The sequence below is a fragment of the Tamandua tetradactyla genome, chromosome 3 (assembly GCF_023851605.1).
Source record: "Tamandua tetradactyla isolate mTamTet1 chromosome 3, mTamTet1.pri, whole genome shotgun sequence".
Classification (NCBI taxonomy): Eukaryota; Metazoa; Chordata; class Mammalia; order Pilosa; family Myrmecophagidae; genus Tamandua; species Tamandua tetradactyla.
The window spans coordinates 83,853,284-83,872,905 of NC_135329.1; the positions used below are offsets into that span (position 1 = coordinate 83,853,284).

The 19,622-nt window shown below is 43.7% G+C and overlaps 1 long non-coding RNA gene across 1 annotated transcript in view; it reads left to right on the plus strand.

The window, feature by feature from the left end:
• The window catches only part of LOC143676201 (uncharacterized), a 64,235-nt gene extending 53,064 nt beyond the window's left edge, over positions 1 to 11,171 (plus strand). Inside the window, exon 3 of the long non-coding RNA XR_013171909.1 lies at positions 10,907 to 11,171. This is a non-coding gene — a long non-coding RNA (uncharacterized LOC143676201). The remainder of the gene's footprint in view (positions 1 to 10,906) is intronic.
• Positions 11,172 to 19,622: the final 8,451 nt, after the last annotated feature.

Here is a 19,622-nt window from a genome sequence, read left to right on the forward strand (position 1 = left end):
ATCAAAAGGTGGACACAATTGGATGTGTCCCATCTCCATGGAAATAATCTAACCAAAAGGTCACACCCACAACTGGATGTGTCACATCTCCATGAAACAATCTAATCAAAGTTTCCCACCCTAAGCCATGGGGTTTGGCCCCACAAGATTGGATCAGTATTAAAATACGGCTTTTCTAGGGTGCATAACACTTTCAAACTGACACAGAACCATTCTCCTTTTGAACGTGAAGTGTATATATTGGGAAAGGGGAATGATGGCAGCTCAAGGTGTAGCATACACTATTTTTTTTTTATTAATTAAAAAAAATAAACTAACACAACATTTAGAAATCATTCCATTCTACATATGCAATCAGTAATTCTTAATATCATCACATAGATGTATGATCATCATTTCTTAGTACATATGCATCGATTTAGAAAAAGAAATAGCAAGACAACAGAAAAAGAAATAAAATGATAATATAGAGAAAAAATAAAAATAAAAATAAAAAATACAAAAATATATAAGAAAAAAAAACTATAGCTCAGATGCAGCTTCATTCAGTGTTTTAACATAATTACATTACAATTAGGTAGTAATGTGCTGTCCATTTTTTTTTTTTTAGAAATCATACCATTCTACATATGCAATCAGTAATTCTTAACATCATCACATAGATGCATGATCATCGTTTCTTAGTACATTTGCATCGGTTTAGAAGAACTAGCGCATACACTATTTTTGACTACTCTCTTTGGTTCCTAAATTCCAACATTGCTTTGACTTCTGCTAAGATCAATGATCCACTAAACCCACCACCCTCCACTGCCTGCATCCTTCCCATGACTTTGTCTCCATCTCATCTGACTGGGATGGTTTCATCCATCATGATTCATTCCCTCTCATCCATTCACTTAACAAGCTCCAAACTTAAGGAAATCCAACTGCTCTCCCCCTCCCACCATCCTTCACCTCGGCTGTGATGCTTTCCTCTCCAACCCCCCATCCAAGCACACTGGTCTCCTTCCTGTACCACAAATGTGCCAAAGGCTTCCTGCCTCAGAGCCTTTGCATTTGTTGGACCTCTTCATAGAACACTATTCCCACAAAGGCCCACTTGGTGTCCTTCTTCCCATCCTTAGTGTCACATTGCATTGGATGCTCAAATGTCTGTGCAACTATTATACTACAGCTGAAACCTTCCCTGCCCACCGTTAATAGAACAGAAATAGCTACCCTGTTCATCTGACATACATATTTTATTTAAATAATTTTTGTATTTTCTCCTTCCCTTAATTGTAATTTAAGCTCCATGAATTCAGGAACTTTGCTTTTGCTTCCCGTATTTTCTCAGACCTTAGGACAGAGCTTGGCACACAGTGTTCAAATTGTTTGTTTATATGTGTGTGTGTGTACATATATAATGTGAATGTTTATCTCTGGGTGGTGGTATTATGGCTATCCTTTATATTCTTATTTTTTGTATCTATATATTCAAAATAAATTATGTAATAGACACATATACCTTAATTATAAAAACATCACGTTTTTAATCAGTGGGTTTTGGGGAAATTAACTAGCTAGAAAATAAAAACAGGTTAGACATACCTATATTTTTACCAGGATAAGAACTGTGGTAACTTTCACTTGGTAGACACTGTGAGATCATCCATCTGCTAAGACCAAGGTGAGTGATGGAGAAGTTCTTAAGACCATTATGGAGAAAGGTTTCACTTTATATTCTCTAGCACTAACCAAATGAGCCATTTCTGATGGTTGGCCATCATACTAGACCAGTGCTTCTCAAATCTCAGCATGCATGGAATCACATGGAGGACTCACTAGAGCACAAATGTTGGGCTCTACCTCTAGAGTTTCTGATTTAGTAATTGGTGAGGGGCCTGAGAACCTCCATTTCTAACAAGTTCTCAAGTGATGCTGATGCCGCTTGGTCTGGGGACACCTGTCCTGCTCACTCTCCCACACTGTTCTAGGTAAGTATCTCATATGGTCTACTCCCTACTCATACCTCCAGCACCCCCTTCCCCATCTCCTCTGTAAATTCATGACAATAGTCTACCAAGAAAACAGCCACAGACCCCAGTCAGAAAAGAGTTTCTATAGGCTCCCACCAGCACAACACTTCTATCTGCACCTGGGCCAGGTATGAAGACCATCTCTCGTGTTGGCATGAATGGGCTGTTTGTGCTTCTCATCAAGGACACCCCTCCTCTTTGAACTAGCCTTTAGCCCCTCTTGCTTACATTAATACAGGAATTTACTCCTTTCTCTCTGGCTTCATCAGTTTTTCCTCAATTATTCCCACTAGCATGCAAACATGCTTTTATTTTCTCCTTTTCAAAGCAACAATAATGACTCTCTCCTCAATTCTTCATGCAACTTCCATACTCCCATGGACTTGGTTTTCCTCTTGCCTTTCTCATTTTTGATCTCTTTTGCGGATTTTTCCTTATCTCTCCTACTTCTAAATGTTGAAGTACCTCAATACTTAGTGCCTGATCCTAGTCTTTATTTGGTCTACACACACTGCTTTTATGATCTCCTCAGTCCTGTGGTTGTAAATACCATTTATGTACTCAGCCCTTCTAAGTGCATATACCTTTCATTTGGACATCTTCCCCGAGCTCCAGTCCAAATGTCCACGTGCTTAGTTTTTAATCTCCACTTAGTGTCTTTTGTATCAACTTGGCTCTGCTATAGCTCCCAGTCACATAACCAACCACTAATCTAGGTGCAGCTAAAAAGGTATTTTGTACATGTGGTTAACATCCATGATCAGTTGACTTAGTAAAGGAACTTCCCCTTGAGAATGTGTATGGACCTAATCTATGTGTGTGGAATAAACTAATAACATCTGAGTAAAGAAGAACTTTTCATGAAATTTAGGATCTCATAGCTTTATTGAGTGAGTCACGGGTTGGGCAGCAGCTCACTCATAAGGTAGAAGGGAACTCCACCAACAGGGTGGAAAGAGGACATTCATACAGGGTGAATGTAGGAATATGTGAGAAAATGTTCTGATCAGCTAACATTTAGTTTCCATTTTACATCATGGGGTGGGAGGGTCTTACAATATGGAGAGTAGACATACACTGATTAGTATGTTATGCTCATCCATTCTGATAAGCTCTCTCTACTTGACCGAAACTACTTTTATCAACAGGTGCTACTTAACAGCAACTCTGTAGTGTGTGTTCCATTTTCTTGGAAATTGTTTTTGTCTTCTGGAAAAGTCCTTCTCAGGAAGGGGACTTCTCCCAAAGGGAACTTCTCCCAGCAATGCCCAATGCAGGCAGCCATTTTATTTTTTTAACACATTTGCAAAAAGCCTTATTTACAATTTAACTCACACCCAGAGGAATGCAAATTAAGATTAAGAACATGTTTTTGTTGGGGTACATGATCCAATCTACCACAGGCCTGGTAGCATAGGCACCCTCTGTAACCAAACATCCTTTTCAGAGTCTGCATCCAAATTGTATGCTTCAAAAAGGAAGGCAGCTGTTAAACCATATTGTTTACACAAACAGTTTGGGCATTGTAACCCACTTTTATTAGTTTTGGGAGCAGTAATAACTGTCTAAAAATCCAAATTCCCAGATGTCAGTCAAGGGCCAAACTTGTAGCCAGCCTTTCCAAGGATAGCGGTCAGTTCTGCCAAAGTTAACTCATTTCTGAAAAAGATGGTTCTTTAGGGTAAAAAAAAAATAATAATTAAAATGTATAGGCCCCTAAGAAGACTGACAGAAATGAAGAGAGAGAAGATATGAATCACCCATATGAAGAATGAAACAGGATTATCACTACAGATCCTGAAGCCAATAAGAGGATAAGAGAATACTATAAACAATGTTATACTTTTTAATTCTATACAATAGAAGAAATGACCACAATCTACTAAAACTCAACCAAGATGAAATATGTAATTGTAAATAACTCTATAATCATTAAAGAAATTGAATGTGTAATTAAAAGCTGCAGAAAAAGAAATCCCCAGGCCCCGATGGCTTCATTGGAGAATTCTATCAAATACTTAAATAAGAATTAACACAATTTAGGCACGCTTTTCCAGAAAATAGAGAAGAAATCATGTTCCAACTCATTTTACTAAGCTAATATTACTCTAATATCAAACCCAGACAAAGCCAGACAAGAAAAGGAAATTACAGAACAATATGTCTCATAAATTCAGACCAAATAATCATGAGCACAATATTAGCAAAACAAACTCAACAATATAGAAACAGAATTATGCACCATGACAAAATGGGATTTATTCCAGGCATGCAAGATTGGTTCAATTAATGTAATCCACCATGTCAATATGTTAAAGCAGAAAAAGCTTATTATCCTATCAATTGATGCAGAAAAAACACTTGAAATACAAAACCCATTCATGGGGGCGGGCCGCGGTGGCTCAGCGGGCAAAGTGCTTGCCTGCTATGCCGGAGGACCTCGGTTCGATTCCCGGCCCCAGCCCATGTAACAAAAACGGAGAAACAGAATACAATAAAACAAGAAAATGTTTAAAGATGTTTCCCTTTCTTCCTTCCTTCCTTCCTTCTATCCTTCCTTCCTTCTCTCTGTCTTTCCTTTAAAAAAAAAAAAAAAAAAAAAAAAAAAAAACCCATTCATGATAAAAAAAAAAAAAAACCTCCTAGGAAGTTAAGAACAAAGAAAAATTACCTTAAACTTTATAAAGAACAAAAGAAATTCTACAACTAACATAGTTAATGGTGAAAAACTGAATGCTTTTCTACTAAGTTCGGTTGCAATTCAAGGATGTCACTGCTCTGATTCAACAAAGTACTGGAATTTCTAGCCACTGCAATGAAGTAAGAAAAAAAAGCACACACACTAGAAAGGAAGAACTAATACTATCTCTATTTGCACGTGATGTGGTTGTCCATGAAGAAAATTGCAAGAAATCTACCAAAAAATTACATGAACTAATAAGTGAGTTAAAGAAGGTCACAGAATACAAGATCAACACACAAAAATCAATTGTATGCCTATATACTAACAATGAAAAGCAGAAAACAAAATTTAAAACATAATAATACCTTTTACAGTCACTCCCAAGATTAAATACTTAGGTAGCCACATTTTCAGGGTCTATATCCTTAGAATTACAAATGATGAATGCAATCAAAGACCTAAATAAATGAAGAAATATAGCATATTCACATATTGGAGGAAAACATAGTAAAGGTGTCAATCCTTTCCCAAATAATATACAGGTTTAACACAGTTCCCATAAAAATCCAAACAAGAATTCCTTGTAGACATAGACAAGCTTATTCTAAAATATATATGGAAAAGCACAGGTCCTAGAATAGCTAAAACAATCTTGAAAAAGAAGAATGAAGTGTGTGAGAAATCACTCTTCTGACTATTAAGGCATAGTATATAGTTACAGAGAAAGTGTAGTCTTGACAGAAGAAAAGATAAATTGAACAGATTAGAAAATCTAAAAATAGGCCCAGACAAATGTGCCCAACTGACTCTTGACAAAGATGCGAAAACAATTCAATGGAGGAAGAATGCCTTTCCAAGAAATGACAATGAAGTGGTTGGACATCTTTAAACAACAACAACAAAACTGACATAAACTTCACTCATCATGCAGAAGGTAATCCAAAATGGGTCATATACTTCAATGTAAATTGCAAAACGATAAAATTTTATAAAAATCATTGGATGGATGTACATCACATGGATGTATGTGTGTGAAGATATCTCAATAAAAATATTTTTTAAAAAGAAAAAAAATTGGAGAGAATCTTTGGGATCTAAGAATTGACAAAGAGTTCTTAAATAACATCAAACTCACAATCCATTTAAAAAAATCAATACCTTGGTCACCATGAAACTTAAAATATTTTGTTCTGCAATGACTCTGTTAAGAGGATGAAAAGACAATCTACACAGAGGGACAAAATATTTGCAAATCAAATATTTGACAAATAACTGGTATCTAGAATATATAATGAATTATCAAAACTCATCTATAAAAACAATCCAAATATAACATGAACAGACATTGAGAGGCCACACAGATGTTACATAAGCACATGAAAAGATGCCCAATATCATTAGCCATCAGAGAGATGAAATGAAAACCACAATGAGCTATCACTACATGGCTATTTGGATGACTTAAAGGAAAATAGTGACAACACTAAATGCTGGGAGGATGCAGAGTCTGCATCTCATACATTGCTGTTGGGAATGTCAAATAGTGCTGCCACTCTAAAAAACAGTTTAGACAGTGTCTTAAAATACTGACCATCAAACTCCCTATGACCCAGCAATTGCATTTGTTTATCATTTATCCTAGAAAATGAAAATTTAGGTTCACACAAACATCTGTACACAAATGTCCTTGGGGGCTTTATTTGTAACAGCAGAACATTGGAATCAGCCCAGATGACCTTCAACAGGTGAACTGTTGAGTGCACTATGGTATAGGCATAACTTGGAATACTTCTTAACAATAAAAATGAAAAGAAAATACTACTGACACAAACAGCAAAATGGATGAATCTCAAGGGAATTGTGCTGAGAAAAAAATCCAATCCCAAAAAGATATATACTGTATGACTGCATTTACATGAAATCTTTGAAATGACGAAAATATTAGGAATGGAGGACAGATTAGTGCTGCCAGGGTTTAGGGAAGGGGTGAGCGGAAAGAGGTGCATGTTTGACTATAAAAAGGCAAAAAGGTATCGGTGATGGAACTGCTCTGTATCTTGACTGTGGTGGTGGAGACAGCAACCTACACAAGTGATAAAATTGTGTAGGGCTTTTATGACACTCATATACACACCATGAACAGAAGTAAAACCAGGGAAAGCCTATGATCCGTGAATTGTAAGAATGTCAATGTTACATTAGACTATAGTTTTGCAAAATGCGACCTCAGGGGAGACTGTGCAAGGTTTACATGGGATCTCTGCATTATTTCTTACAACTGCATGTATGTCTGCATTTATCTAATTAAGAAACAAAACAAAGTAAGTGTGGTGGAGTCCCAGGCTTGTTGCTTCTGATTGCTTTTCTACCACTTACATGAACAAAAGATCAAGTCTAAATCTTGTCTAAGTGCAGATCACACCCCCTTCAAGGCTTAGTGGGCCATAATTAGAATTTTTTTATAAGAGAAATTATCATGCAATGAAGTTGAAGCTTGTTTTGTGAACTGTTTGCATATATTGCATGTGTGCATATATGCAAAGACTGTGTACTTAATCAGTCTATATATACAAATGGTTATGGATGGAATCACGGCCTCTCAAAGACATGTCCAAGTCCTAACCTCTGGTCTGTCCTGTGGATGTGAACCCATTTATAGACAGGACCTTTGAAGATGTTTTAAGACGAGGTCAAACTGAATGAAGGTGGCCCTTCATCCAATAGGACTGGACTCATTAAAAAGAGAAAAACTTGGGCACAGCCTAAGGAAACACAAGGAGAGAAATGGCCATAAGATGGAGGTAGAGATGGAGTTATGGGTGGCTGGCCAGCCACCACTAGAAGGCTACAGGCTTCTGAGAAGACAAGATACTGCTGACACTTTGAAGTTGGACTTCTAGCCTCCAAAAGTATGAAACAGTTTAAGCAACTAGTCTGTGATATCATAACATATAGACCCCCCTAACAAACTGAGGCAGATGTATGACACACACTCACACATATTTATATATACACATGTATACACACTTGTATATACAGATATATATATATATACATACACTATTCAGTCCCACCTGAACCTCCTGTATCGGCTTCCTCCTCCCTGAGACCAGGAATACTTCTGCTGTTGCCTCTTCTCCTGAGAGTGAAGGCCAAGCTTTGGCACAGTGGTTATGCCTAGCCAATCAGCCACAGACGCTCAGCCCTAAGAGGCAGGGATTGCTCAGTCTAAGGGGCAAACTTACATGGCTGAGACACAGGAGATGGAAAGGAGTCACCACGTGATGTCCTCCCTTCCTATCCTACAGCAGACTGTCCTGAAAGTCAGCTGTCCACAAAAGCTCTGCAGTGACACCCCGCACCCCTGAAAGCCCACTGTGCCTGCAGACTGTGCCCCAGTCATCTGGGGAGCACCCCAGCTGTGCCTCAGGCTATGCTTCCCACAGAATGTGAATGGAGACAAAGCAGGTTTTACGTATGTACATCCATATCACACACATCTTCATGCACTGGGTCAAAATGGGATCCTCATGTAAAAGGTTTTTTGTTTTGTAATTTGTGCTTAAAATTTTTACAGTCATTCATACAGACCATTTTATCCTAAGAATTCCTGTGCTCCTGTGTGCTGGCCACCAGCCTCTCCAGTTCTGCCCCTTCATTCGGTCTTCAGTTTAATGGGTTCTATTTAGAGGTTCAGAACAGCCTGGAGGAATAGTTTCACCTTAACCAGAATGCTCCACACTGCAGAGGATCAGGGTCTGCTGTCAAACCAGAGCATTTGATGACTATTGGACTGAAATCATCAGGGTATGCCCAGAAAGCATGAAACAGAGGGAGGTCCTCAAGGAAAAGGGCCTTTGAGAGTCTTCCTTCCACCTCAAAGTCCTAAGTCTTCTTTTGAATCCTATGCAGAACATAACTTAAGGGTTGGTGAAACAAGAAGAAGGGACATACTCTCACCATGTCAACCTCCTGTCAGTCCTTGCATTAGTGACCAGGATTCTATGAACCCTTTCTTGATCAATACAATCATAATCCATTGGTTCAGCTGTTTCCAAGAACCTGCAAGGACTGCAGGGACCTGGCAGTTAGAGATGGGGCCAGACTAAGGAGGACTTCTCACACCTAGCTCTGTTTCCTTGTCCCAGCCCTTCAGGCTCCCTCTGAGCCAGGAACAGAAATCCAAATATAGATCTTTAGGTGTTGAAATTGCTGAGAAGGTGTGTGCTTCCCTCCTGTACACTCCATGGATTAATACAGTGATCTTGATCTTGGAATTGTCAATCAGACCTGTCCCAAAGCAGGCCCCAATGCATCATACCCCAGTGTCACACATACAGTTTATTCTGAGCTCAGAGGTGATCAGCAGATTTTCTGGTTTCCTAGGAATAGAATCAGGATGATCTGAACCTGTCTTCTTAAATGACCTCTGAATTAGGAGCAATTAGGAGACAGGAACTGGGAGGGTGCATAGGGACATTGCTAGAGAAGCAAGGCAACAAGCAAGATGTAGCTGAGGCTCTCAGCCCCAAGTCCACCCTCCTAGATCCACTCTGCAATGTCAGGGGAAGAATCTGCAAGCTCTATTTCTCACACTCCCTCCCCAGCTGACTTCCTCTCAGGTCCTGCCATAGGGAGACACCAGTAGGAAACTAGAAGGTAAGAGGAGGAGGCAGAGGTCCTCTTCCTGCTCCCAGCTCCTCTTAGCAAATCTGACTCAACAGGGCACCCACACTCAAACACACGTTAAGCACTTTATGCACCAGCCATGGGACACCACACCTCTCCGTCCAGTCCCAAAGGAATCTAAGCTTCTGTCAGAGGGACACATCATATGGAGCTTCGCCAGAAGGTCATGTCATGTGGAACTTCCTCAGAAGGCCACATTGTGTGAAGCTTCCTCAGAGAGGGTCACATCATGTGGAGCTTCTTCACACAGCCAACATGAGCTGCATTTCCTCCTCTGCTGACTGAGTACCAAGTGCATGAGCATGGGGCCCTCCAAAAGCCCCATCTCCAGGCTCAGAGGTGTCCTTCTTCTAAGCTCTTGCCATTTTGTTCCACTAGCCCTAAGAGATGAAACATGTATCTTGCGCTTGCTTATTTCTCTTTCAACTTTCCATTGTTGTGCAATCGCTACTTTTTGTTAAATCACATGTTTGAATTTCCTTATATACTTGGTTTCTGGTGCTCTGCTGGATTTTGACTGAGTCAGCCTCTTTCATGGAACATGCACATGTTGCCACATGGAGCCATGGAAGGGTAGGTCCCAGGGGATCTGAAAATACAGAACTCAAGCTTCATTCTACAGACAAATCCAGAGAGGGTAATTGTCTGGCACAAAGTAACATAAGGCATTATCAACCTAGCCAAAAGAGAACCCAAATTTCCTAAATTCCAACTGGGTTCTTTTCACTCCACTCAGTGTCCTCTCTAGCTTTCTTCAATGCCTTAATCACACAGGTTTTAGAACAAAGGAATCCTGGGAATCCCAGCAAACCCTTCAGACAGCAAAGTTTGGCAAGGCTCCCCCTCCACCCTCACTTGGGCTCACTTCAGCCTCCACTCTGAATGCTCCTCACATAGTAATTCAGCCAGAAAGACACCACTGGCTGGTGTGCCCATGTGCTCTTGGTGGAGAAACAAAGCTAAGAGAAACAATGAGCTAGGATTTTCTGCACAGTCTCATAGAAGCTTGTTTCTCCAATAAGAGCCAGAAACATGCCTTGAGGACTTTAGGGAGGGGGAATTCACCTTAGTAAAGGTGAGCTGAGGTTCACAGAGATTTGGTAGTTTGTCAGAAGTTCACAAGATCACTTGCAGTCAGAAGCAGGGCCAGACCCCAGGTCACCTGGTTCTCAGAGAGGGAGAAAAGAAGCTGAGCATGACTACTGAGGCCAGCAGGAAAGGTCTCGATGGCCAAGTTTAGATATTTGAGCCTGGTGTGGTTGACAACAGGGTATTGGGAGAAAAAGTCAAGGATCTCAGGGCCCGATGTAGAACCATGATCTGGGCAGAGATTGTGTCCACTTCCCAGAGGTGCTTCTGTCTGTCAGTAGCTACGAAAGAAGATCCCCCTTTAAGGATAAAGGGGCCTATCTTGAGCAGTTGGCCAATGGCTTGAGGGTCCCAGTCATCACAGCTTTTGGCAGACAGGCTACCTGTCCAGCTGAGTGACTGAGGTGCTCTGGTTTCTCCCCAGGCCTTCTGATCCATGGGCATCAGACCCTCACTCTGCGTTAACAGAAGTCACCTTTTGTCCTCAGTGACCACAGGGAGGTACAAAGGTATGAAGCAGACCCAGTGGCTCTCATGGTATCCTGTACCGGCCACGTTCCCCCTGTGCCTCCACTCCCATCCAGTTGACATCCTCATCACCTACCTGGTGAATTATTCCCATACCAGCAACATGTATTCAAGTACACTATCAATAGATGCTTAATTGGTGCTTTGCACGCAGAAATAAATACAGCCATGAGAAGCCAGGGACTGTGCTGCATGCTATTTGTTCCTTCTTTCCTTCATCTGATCCACTATGTGCCATGGGGGAAACAGATGCATGAGAAGCTAAGGTGCCTCAGAGGAATCCATCCACCACCAAATCCCGGCAGCTCCTTGGGCTGGCAAGCATCATGAGGTATTGTTGTCACCGTTTGATGGTGTGGGAGGTGGAAGAAGATAACACCCCCAGAATAATATCAGGGAATACTTGTGTGTTTTTCATGTGCCAGAATCTATTCACAGCAGTACCTCATTTATTCCTCATAAAACCCCATCCAGCTGGTACTGTTCTTTTCCCCCATTTCTTAGCAGAAGATGCCAGAGACCAGACACAAGGACCACCCATGGAGCCTTGAGGGAGCTGGGCAAATGCCCCCAGTGGCTGCCCTCCCCACCAGACAATGCCAAAGCCTGAGGCAGAATGCAGGGAGATTCTGGGTTCTCACTCCAATGGACCCAGCTCCAAGAGGCTGAGGAGCCTCTTACCTACTGCATGATCCACCACACCGATCACAAGATCAATTACGTTATGCAAAGGTAAGAGATTAAATAGTGACACTACCCTATTGCTGTTATCACTCTCTGGTTTTCCACACTGTCCACATTGGTTTGCTCATGGAGTCTGAAGACACTCGGAAGTAAAACACTAGCATGTGGTACCCTGGTTGTGCTTTGTTGGTATAAAATAATGGATCAGCATCAAACTCATTTACCCCATAAATGTCACCTGGCAATCTCCCCTTCCTTAAACTGCATTGTTTGCCTTGTCTTTTCACCTAGTGTCAGTCAAAACCATGCAGAGTATGTTTCCTCTGAGATTTTCCTTTCTTGGATTCCATAAGCAATTTGGTAGTCTTGCAAGGAAATATGGAACCTCTAGTCATTCCTTCAACAAAAAACCTTTGCATCACCAATACCAAAGTTATGCCCCTGATTTCTATACACACAAAAAAGTTTGTTTCCTTGCCATAATACAATATTATCTTTGTGAAGACACTTTTAATGACAATTATACTGAATATATAGAGTACTGTACTGCCAATGCACATAACTCAACTGAAGTGACACTTGCTATGGATATGGTGACCACACAATTTATCGTCCCACCTGTACCACTTTTAAGAAAAGGGGAAGTTATTAATAATTAATACAGAACAACAGACAAACAAGTTACAAGTACTATCTCCAGTAAAAGACAGCATGCGGTAACCCCAGCTATGACTGAGTTTGCATTTGTGCAAGCAACAACTGTCACCTGCCAGACACCACTGTGTAAGACTCCATCTGTTGTGAGAGTGCACTGATGCTTAAATGTGAAAGAACTGTGCATCTTAGAATCAATGGATTGCAGTGTAACATACAACCAGTAGAATCTTTTATATCTCCCGACAATGTTGCACTGCAGGAGGCTGAGCCCTGGTTACTGTGTAGGTTCATCGATTGATGCATCACATCCCATTTGTAGGACACAGGGAGAACTCACCCTTCTGCCAACATCCCAGCCCTTCAGCCCCACCACATCCATCCAAGGAGCAGAGAGACAGCCAGGGTGTGAGGCAGGAGGGTGGGCAACGACAGCAGCAGGGCAGCCAGTGCCACCTCCCTCCTTGCTCACCTCCTCCAGGCAGTAGCCTCTTGTTCTGGGTCCCATGCTCACTTAAGGGTGTGTGTTATCAGTTCCAGGGATGGGACAATGAGTGCTCAGGGAGGCAGGTCCAGGCTCCAGTGAGCTCAGCGCAGCTTTGTGGATGGGCTTCCTCCACCTGCTGTGTTCTAACCCTGCCTGCCCTCCTCCTCCACCGCCTTCACTCAGAGCAGCAGCACTGCTGAGTAGCCTGACTCCAGGCTCTAGACACAAACGCTCCAAAGTCCCCATCCTGTTACTCACTATGTGGGGAATGTTCCAGGCCTCAACTGCCTCCCCTGCAAGCACCCAGGGCTTCTCTGAGGCTGGGATGAGCTAATGCTATCAATTGTTGGCCAGGAGATGGTCAGCACAGTGCCAGGAGTAAGAGGTTATTATCTCTCATATTTGCTTAGTCAATGCCTAAGACCTTCAGCCCTCAGCACAAGTGACATTTTCCCAGGGAGGCTCCTGTTATAAGCTCTAATGTTTGTCCTCACAGTGCTGATCACCATTTGCAGTGGAGCTTCCTCTCCCTAGATGCAGTGCCTAAAATAGCATGTGTTTGCATTAAAGATTTGTGGAATAAATGAGCAAATGACTAATACATGTAACATTCCTATGAATTGCATTGAAATAAATCTGTGTGCTTCATCAACAAACATAGGCAACATTTGAGATTTGATATATGCAGAAGATACCCGGTGATTAGAGAGGAGGCCAACAAAGGGCTCTACTCTTGCCAGAGCAAACCCAGAAGCTTCTGCGGTTGCCTATTTCCAGATGAGCTGCAGCTGGCAAGGGAAAGCCAGTAGATTCTAAGGAAGTCCTTCATTTCTGGATGTGCCTTTTCCTTTTAGCTTGCAAGCATCACAGATGATACCAATTAGGCCAGCCTCTCTGCTACTAGGCAAGTGTGGCATGTAAGAGATCCCACAGGCTGGGATCCCAGTTGTCCCCAGGGACGTGTTTGCACCCAGGATGGGTGTAGCAATGTTGCATGTGTTATGCTTAGAGGTGGAAAGAGAGGCAGCATTCCCAGAAATCAGTGGGTCCCAGGTGTTGGGGGCACTGTGTTTGGCCTGGCTGCAGAAGTAGCACCAAAGTCCTTTAAGGGAAGGGGAAGGGAACACAGAATGCAGCCTGCCACCCAGGCTCAGGCCAGACAAGGAGAGAAGCATGTCTATGTCTCAACTTGAAGGCAAGACCAGATGTGAGGAAACTCAGTGATAAGAATTGAGAGGTTGGACCCCCACTCCCCTTTGCACTGTGCTGGCTGTAATGCCATATCTAATATGATTTGTCACATGGAGCCAGGAGAAAAAAGACTACATTCTATTTTAGCAGATTATGTGTTCTATTCACATCCCAAATACATGTTGGGGTGGGTTAGGGGTGATAGGAAAAGTGGCAAATAGTCACAGTGCAACTATTAGGCCCATCCCCAATCTGGGCCTGTTGCATGCATATTCTAGTTTCCTTCTGACAGTAACCTTGTGAAGAATACACAATTGGGTGAAATGGGAGATCTGCGTAGTGGCATCATTCTCTCAAGGCACAAGGCATGCAGCAGTGGCCAATCCAGGATTCAAGCTCAAATCTGTGGCTCCTAATGCATGCTCTTCCCTCCCAGCCCAGGCCCTCCTGGCCACAGAGGGGTCAACCAGAAGGAGCGGCTGAATCAGAATCATTCCATTTACCAGTCTGGGTGGGAGGAGGCTGAACGTGTGGGCTAGGACACCCACTCCTCCTTCCTCGCTTCCCCCCACTTAGGGTGGGATAGTGGGTCCCAGAAGATGAAGTCAGGGCCCCAGAAGGGACTCTGTCAGGGGTGTTTCCCACACTGGCTACTGAAAAGGCCCTTTAGTGGGGCAGTTGGTGGCCATTTTGCCTTCCTGCAGCCAGTCTCCTTCCTCCCACCAGAGTCTCCAGGAGAGAAGCGACAGGGTGCCTTCTCCTGAGTCCCACAAAGAGGGGAACAGCCCTCCAAAGTGGGAACTGTGGAAACATAGAACAATGCGACTGAGAAATGCCATGCGCTCCTGAGGGGCTGTGAGCTTCATGCTGCCACTTTGATCCATGTTATTTAAAACCTCCCTCTTGGCCTTTACATTTTTTAAAATTACAGATGTAATCTTTGCTTATAAAAAAAATGCAAGCAATACAGAAATCTATATAGGAAAAAGGATGCCTTTCCCTTCCCCTTCCCCCAACTTCCTAGCTGGCTGATGTTCAACTCCAGACCATTTTGTGAACCATTGTTTACACTCATCCATGTATGGATGTGTGAGTGTGAGTGTGCCTGTCTGTATGGGTGTGCGGGTGAGTGGATGAGTAGATGTGTGTGGGTGTGCAGGTGTGTGAGTGTGTAGGTGTTCTGGTGTCTGTGTGCATGGGTGTGCAGGTGTATGCATGTGCAGGTATGCAGATGTGTAGGTGTTTGGGTGCCTGTGTATGGGTGGGCGTGTAGGTGCGTGGATGTACCTGTGCTGCTGTGCAAGCATGTATGGTTGTGGAGGGGGGGTGCTTGTGTGTGCAGGTGTGCAGGTATGCATGGGTGTGGGGGGTACAGGCATGTGGGTATGTGGGTGTGTGCAGGTATGCATGGGTGTGGGGGGTACAGGCATGTGGGTATGTGGGTGTGCCTGTGTGTGCAGGTGTGCCTGTGTATGCGTGTACTTGTGGTGCATAAGTGTCATTCATCTACCTGCCTGTTCCCTGACATGTCACTTCTTTCCATGTCAAGGGGCAGATATCCAGCTCATTTTGCTTCATTCATACAGAACTCCTTGATTTTCCCCAGGGCTCTGGGCCTCTGCTCACATGGCTTCCTCTGTCTGGAACATTTCCCCACCCCAGTCCAGCCCGCATGACTCATCTTAGAGGTATTTCCTCAATTGCAATCAAAACTCAACTCAGGATTCTCCCCTGGTCCAAGGATAAGGGCCTGGGGCCCAGGCAGGACTACCACACAGACTTGCAAGGTCTGTGGTCAGCAGGAGCTAAGGAAACACATAAGGCAGAGAGAAGTCTTGAAGGCTCCATTATGCCCCAGGGATGAGAGCAGGGGAGAGCGGGTGGCCTTCCCAGTGCTTCAGGTACAAAGGCTACAGCAGGGTTCACTTCTCTTGCTCCTTTGCTTGGGCTCCTTTCTCCTTGTCTACTGTGAAAGAATGAGCCACTTTGTCCAGGGAGCCTTTGCCAGGTGACTACCTGGCCCTGCAGACACTGCACTGGGCACTGCCATGACAGGTGGGGTGGACATCTCAGCACAGAGCCGTGAGCACAGTCCCTGCAAAAGGGTTGGGGAAAATGGTCATTGGTCATGTTTGGGGAAAGGTGGAGGAACCAGGAAGGCTTCACAAAGGAAGTGCTCATGAAGTTCACTAAGCAGGGTTAGTAAGATTTCCAGGCAGAGACAGGGGCAAGAATGTGTCCATAGAAAGGATGCCATGTCGTATGTTCTGCCCAGAGCCAGAGCTGAGCTAGCAAAGGCTGTGCCACCAAGGGCCCTGTGTCCATTTAGGAAAGCAGCGGAGAGTGTGGGTGTAATCAGATGTGCATTAGGAGAGTCGGCTGCAGCCAGAGCACGGAGAGGGGGCTTCAGAGATGGGCCGGCATGAAGACAGGAGGTTGGTTGGGAAGCTACCCTTCATGTTCAGAGAAGGGTTGCCTGAAGGCAGAGGCAGGGGAGAGGGAGCAAGGTACAGACTGGGGAGAGGCATCCCCAAGAGCTGCAAGTGGCTGGGGTGGCCGAGGTGGAAGACCACTGACCAGGCGGGAACCGAGATTGGCTTACACCCACCCAAGGGCACCCTTTCCCAGGGCTGTAAGCTCAGGCCTCACGCACAAAACAGGTCCGTGTTTGCCCTCCACCTTCTGCGAGAAGCACAAGGAAACCATCCAGCAGATGTTTAAAGGAGTTGGAGAGTGGAAAAGATATGGGCATCCTTCTAGCTAAGAGTTCAGGCTAGGAGAACCTTGATTGTAGGTCCCAGTTAATTTTATTTCTCTGGGCAGCCCCTGTGGAGGGTATCCCTGAGCTTAAGAAGAGCAGCTTGCTTTTTGCTGTGTCCACAATGGAAACCAAATCTTGAAGAGAAAGAGCTAGGTCCCTGTGGCGCTTCCGTGGCTACCGAGGTTTCAGCCTGATGCGTGGAAATACAAACAAGAGCTGTTATTAAACCTGAAATCGCATCCCATGAATTCCACCAGTTTACCATAACCACAGGCTCCTTAATCATCAGTTTAATCCTACAAACATTTATCTTAAGGGCCAGTCACCCTCTTCCCCTGGAGTCACAGGCCTTGAGTTTGGAGGGACCTGGGAAAGAGGGTAAGGCAGGCCTGCAGGTCTGTGACAGCCATGTGTGTGGGAAAGGCCCCCAGGCCTCCCATTTGCAGGAAGAGGACAGGTAGGGCCAGGTGTGCTGCTCTGGGGTTTCCAGGTAAAGTCCACCCTTTGACATGGGTTGTTCTCAATCTTCCCGTTGATAAGTATAATAAAAAATAACTCCAGGCTTTTCTCAGAACCAACACAAAAACAATTCCATAGATTATATAACAAACAGCCACTTTGGAAAGTCCCTACCAGCGTATTTGACTTCAAAAAGCCAATTAAGCCAACAGTCAAACACACCTAGCCCAATTAAAAATAAAATTCCACTTATGCTTAACCCTCCCCATAAGACTAGCAGGGCCCTGCTTCGCTCAACAGAACCCTGCCAACTTCCTTCTTTGTGCTTGTAAAACTGCCCACAAACTCTTCAGTCTCAAAACTGCCTCCACACTGGCAGGCAGTTTCCTTGCTGCCAAAGCAACCCTGGTATCCTAAATAAAATACTATTAATACAACTCGACTCTGATTTGCTTTTGGACACCATCAATAGGTCAGGAGATGGAATGACTTACTCAAGTCCCTTGGAATCCCAGCTGGGCATGGTCTGTCCTTTGTCTCATCCTTCCAGCCAAAGTGTACCTGCAGCAGTATTGGTCCATCTGGAGAATGCTCCAAGCTGGAAAGCCCTCTAGCCGACTCTGATAACTGTAATTCTTCCAGATATCTCAGGGCATCCTCATGTCTGTTCCTTCCCGAGTTCAAGGAGGACACTTTTTGTGGAACCATTAATGACACTTTGACTGATGAGCCTCCAAACAAAGGAGAAGGCACCAGATGCAAATAATGGTGCCTGTTGTCCATGCGTCTCCACTACCCGGGACTCTCCAAGATGTATTAGACACACAAATTGGGGCTCAGAGCAGTGGTAAGGAGTGGGATTCTGATAATAAGGTGTATTATTTAGGGTTCTCTAGAGAAACAGAATCAACAGGGAACACTTGCAAATATAAAATTTATGAAAGTGTCTCACGTGACCGTAGAAACGCAGAGTCCAAAATCCACAGGGCAGGCTCCGAAGCCGATGACTCCAATGGATGGCCTGGATGAACTCCACAGGAGAGGCTCACCAGCCAAAGCAGGAATGCAACCTGTCTCCTCTGAGTCCTCCTTAAAAGGCTTCCCATGATTGCATTTAGCATCACTAATTGCAGAAGACACTCCCCTTTGGCTGATTACAAATGGAATCAGCTGTGGATGTAGCTAATGTGATCATGACCTAATCCTATGAAATGTCCTCATTGCAACAGACAGGCCAGCACTTGCCCAATCAGATGAACAGGTACCACAACTTGGCCAAGTTGACACCTGTCCCTAACCATGACAGTCCACCCCTTGTCAACTTGGCACCTATATATATATCACCTTAGATCATACTTAATTTCTAAATGAAAACAAATAAGCACACATTTTTTCTTTTACCTGACAATACTCAACTGTCCTGCATGTAACTGGAAACACATTAAATCTCTCCAGAATAGGGTGCAAATCCTTGGGCAACATTCATTCTTAAACTTGATATCTTACAACTTAAATAATATAACACAAACAAAACAGCATTACAGCCCTCGTTTCTGTAACTGATCACGTGGTCGGAGTTCATATTTATCACTACCTTCTTCCACTACCCATTCCATGTTCCCTTTCCCCTCAGCAAGCACTTCAGCTGGCCGTGGTTCTTTGCCTGGTGGGGTGACCCAAACCTTCATTCCTGAAGTCTCAGAGCCATTAGTGGTCCTGCCTGGATTGTGTTGTTGCAGTTTTCCACTGATTTTGATCACAGGGCATAGTAGTACTAATAGACGCCCCAGGGGATCTCCTATATTCCAAGAAAACTCTTCTTTACCTCCATTATGTAGTTGCAGTCCTACTTCCTTCTGATAGTCAGGGTCAATTACCCCAGACAATAATGTAATCCCCTTCTTGGTGTGTTGATCCAGAGGCATAAGTAGCCCAAAGTGGCCAGGTGGCAATCTTAACTTCCAGTTCAGTGGTATCACTGTTGTTTCTCCTGGAGAAAGCACACCCCGTTTTGGAACTAAAACCTGTAGACCAGCAGAACTCAGGGTAGCAGGGACAGGAAGCAAAAATTTTCCTAGTGGATCACTAGGAGTAATAGTGAGTGGCACCACACCCATTTCCACCCCTTGGTTCCTGGACCCATGGATCCTGGCTATGGGAGAAACAGCACCATACAGCGGACGCTGATTCAGAGCATACACAGCTTCCTGGAGAACATTACCCCAGCCTTTCAAGTTTTTGCCATCTAGTTGGCACCGTAATTGAGTTTTCAAAAGGCCATTCCACCATTCTATCAATCCAGCTGCTTCTGGATGATGGGGAACATGGTAAGACCAGAGAATTCCATGAGCATGTGCCCATTCCCGCACTTCATTT